Raw genomic sequence first — 4,143 nt, forward strand, 5'->3', positions numbered from 1 at the left:
ATGCTCTAAGTTCTTTTTCATTCTTCTACATCATCACCTTAAGAATCTAGATTGTAGAGATATCCTACTAATCCAGCAGTCTATGTTCTTTTAGAATCATGATCATGCAACTTATAGCAATCTATGTTTTCTGGGGAAAGCATGTGTCAATTCTCTATCATTCTTCTTATCATAACATCATAACTGCAATGATATGCCATGAAAGGCAAAACATTCAACATTTCAATGAAAGGCAAAACATTCAATAATTCATCATAGCATGCTCTTCACATAAACATCTTCATGAAGCAGTTTAGAACAATAACATCTTTAAAACATTGTAACTGCAGTTACCTTTTTCCTTGATTGAGCACGATGCAATGGAGTGTTGAGCGGTGTCGTATGATCCCACATATGTTAAGTGAATCAATCTAGACATGACTTTTTAGAAAATGGTTTCTAGGGCCAGAGCAAACGAACTGCTCTGATACCACTCTGTCACAGCCCACTATCCCAATGACGGGTTAACCGGGGTTATGACTTGGGTGAACAATAAGAAATGGAAATTAAAAAGGGATTTACTAAATAACCAACATTAATAACAACAAACTAGTGGTATATATATATAACCACTTGGGTAATTAACAAACGAGCCAGCCATAACGACTAAACCCCAAATGAAAGTTAAACAAAATGAAGGAGTAATAAGTTCCACAATACGATAACAAATTCAGAGTGTTTGCAGCGAAAAAACGTGTGAGTTATGCATATGGAGATGCATACTCAAGGTTTCATTACATAAACATCAAAAGGGAAATCCGCTCAACACCGATCCATTCCATCGCCTGCTCAACCTGCACATTTAGAAATACATGCAGGGCTGAGTATAAAAATACTCAGTGACATGAGCCGAAAATACAACATGCATACATATATAAATTGAACTGCCATAACAGTAACACACAGGGGTTTTCATAAATGACCTGCGCTTACTAAAACATTTCATTCATTTTCATAAAGGTGGATGCATCCCATTTTCAGTCTATATGATCCATATCTGTCGTTTCTGTCACGCGCCGGGAAGGAGGCCTCCTTACCACGGACGCCAAGACCGGTCGCAAGCGACTCGCGGTCTCCATAAGTGTACACGTTAACCCTAGCTAGCGACCTTTGTCTAGCATAGGATCCCAATTGGATTTCCTTTAAAGTTGGCGAACCAACACAGATAGGATACATATAAAAACATAAACATTTTGGCAGTCAATCATTTCATAAACATTTCATTTTCATAACATTTTCATTTTCATAAAGGGCATTAAACATATAAGCATTTCATAAGAACTGAATAAATAGTCAAAACATATCATGCATATATATTCGCATATGAGGCCTACGTCACGCAGGGGATCTCTATATACGTAATAATAAAATAATGCCCACCTCAATTGTTCTTAAAGCTGGCGTGGAGTCGTTTCTTCTTCGGCTTCACTTTCTGTCGCCCGAACCTTTATTGATGAAGAGTCGATAAGTTCGTGAAGAAATTGTCATAAGACAAAGTCTAATTCTACGTGCCTAAGGTATCTTTTAATGTTTTAGGGTTCTAGCAGCATCCATATTAATCTCGTTTCATTCAATCAATAAAATGTAATCACTTATCATGTAACTATCATATAGGTTCGAACCCATTTATTCGAACATCAACATGTACATAATCCATAACCTCCCTCTACACCCGTCATTTAGTCAAATACTCCATCAATTAGGAACAAGCCATATTTTATCACCCTGAAAATTTAATCATTATAAATCATGCTTTCTCATACTTCGCACATTTTCATCACTTAAATAAATAAATCATTTATAAACACATGCTTAGTAATTTAATATCTCAATTAAATCCCAAGCTCATTTGATAAAGTAAATCATATACTTAATCATTCTATAACACAATTCCACATTTTTTTTTATCATGTAAATAAATAAGATATTCCATTATTCATTTATAAATAATAAAACATTTTAAAATCCATTGAGATGAAATAAAACATTTTAACCATTTAAAAATCCATACTCGAAAAGCCTTGAAATATTATAAAAATGAGGGTTTAATCCCAATTTTTTTTTAAAGTTCAACAATAAATTAAATAAAAGAACGGACATCATTTAAAATAAATAGTTCCAACCTTAAATATTAAAAATTAAATCAAGAGATTTAAATTCACTAAATTAATTTAGTGAAAATTCAAACATTTTAAAATAAATAAGGCCAAAAATTCGTAGGCTTTATTAATCAATTAACAGTTCAAAACTTAATTAAAATGAGCCTCAATCAATTTAAATAAATACCCAACATAATTTAAAATAAAATGGGCCAAGTACATTTTATTAAATAAAAAAAATCGGCCCATTCCCTTATTTAAAATTTTCGGCCCAAGCTAGCAAGAAGGGCTTTGAGCCCAAGCCTAACCCTAATCATACATACATATACCACCCCACACACACACAACACACACACGCAGCTCACGCCTCTCTCGCTCTCCCTCTCCTTCTCGGCTCCCTTTCTCATCCCTCTCCGTTCGGTCGAGTGCGGCGCCGCCTCCGGCGCGCCGCCTCGCCGTGCATCTCCCCTCCCCCTCTCATACTCTCGGTCTCTCCTCTTCTCTCTCTATCTCGCCGGAAAAACAGAGCCACGGCTCCTTGCTCGGAATAGGGCAGCAGAGGCTACCCCCACCGTCGCATCCATCTTCGCCGCCCACAACCACCGCCGGACTCACGGGGAAGAGCCGAGCGTCGCCGCTCCCGTCGTCGTATCGCCACCGCCTCCGGAAAGATAAGTTCTCTCTCCTTTATCTCTCTCTTTTTTTTTTTTACATAGAAGCCCTAACCATCTCTCTCTCCACCCTCTTCTCTCCCGTTTTGGCAGGACAAGGAAAAGGCGGCGGCTTTGCCGCCGTGCCGTCGCCGGAGTCGTGAACCACCGGGCTGTCTCACTCCCTCCCTTGACTCGGATACACAAGGACAGGAAACTCATCCCCCCCAAATTCCAGTCACACGCACAAAACACACATAGAGCACTTAGGGTTTCAATTCTGTTCATTTTCATTCATTTCTATTTACAAAAATTGATCTGTACTTCTAATAGATTAAAGAATATAGTAAAATGTGTGCGTGTGTATTCTACTGTTGGTGGTTCTCTGATGGTGATAAGCTGATGCAATTGAAGCAATAATAGTCTAAAAGAAATGGTAATGGATGCGTGTGTTCGCTGATGTTTTCATTTGAATCATGGTTTTGAAATTTAACAAATGAATGTATGGAGGAAGTAGGAAGTAACCTTGATAATTTTCTGAACTCACAAAGTTTGATCTGCGAATCAACAATTTAACAATGAATTTGGATCTGAATCTGCTTGATTACTGGAATTTGGAAACATAAACATAGTTAAAATGGAGGGTTGTATCCCCAAGGAAGAAGAAGAGAATTGGTTGGAACACTTACCTCTGCACTTTAAACTTTGTTGGGTGTGTTGAAAAGAGAAGGAAAGAGCGGATGAACTAATAGAAGGAAACTTAGCTTTTAAAACTTGGCTTTTGTCTAATTGAAATGGCAGAGGATTGATGATAAGATTTTGATGATAAGATTTGCTAAGATTATGAGGATTTGATTGTCTGCATAAAGGAGAGTTGGTGGTGAAAGTTGGTAGTGAAGTGAAAGAGTAGGTGTAGTGGTGGGGAAAAAGAAAGAAAAAAAAAATGTAATGGTGGGGAAGTAGGCTACGGTTAAGATGAATTAAATTTAAATAGAGCTCTTGACTCTAATCAATTAAAAGATTATTTATGAAATCCTTACAGTATAATCATTGAAGTAAAACACTTTATAAAATTTAATATCCCATTTAAAGGAAATTTCATGGCTTCATGCCCACTAAAAAAAATCCATAAGGCTCATATAAATATGCTCAAACCACTAATTAAACTTGTGCACCATATTTATAAAGATCCTTTAAAATTCAAACGGATTCAAATAATAATAATAAGAATTTAGCACATCAAAACACATATATAACAATTAAATCAGTTTTATTATTAATGGATGCCGAACCCTAATTATTAAGTCTTTAATCAGTGATTAAAAACTGGGATATGACACAACAAGTGTTTGAGA

General features: G+C 36.4%; 1 long non-coding RNA gene across 1 annotated transcript; it reads right to left on the bottom strand.

The window, feature by feature from the left end:
• Positions 1-578: 578 nt before the first annotated feature.
• Positions 579-3,864, bottom strand: LOC130997523 (uncharacterized). The gene is made up of 4 exons (XR_009093114.1): positions 3,478-3,864; positions 3,314-3,395; positions 1,420-1,484; positions 579-833 (listed from the first exon to the last, which is right to left on the bottom strand). It is a non-coding gene; the product is annotated as an uncharacterized LOC130997523 (long non-coding RNA).
• Between the last annotated feature and the right edge of the window lie 279 nt (positions 3,865-4,143).

The sequence above is a fragment of the Salvia miltiorrhiza genome, chromosome 8, assembly GCF_028751815.1.
Source record: "Salvia miltiorrhiza cultivar Shanhuang (shh) chromosome 8, IMPLAD_Smil_shh, whole genome shotgun sequence".
Lineage (NCBI taxonomy): Eukaryota > Viridiplantae > Streptophyta > Magnoliopsida > Lamiales > Lamiaceae > Salvia > Salvia miltiorrhiza.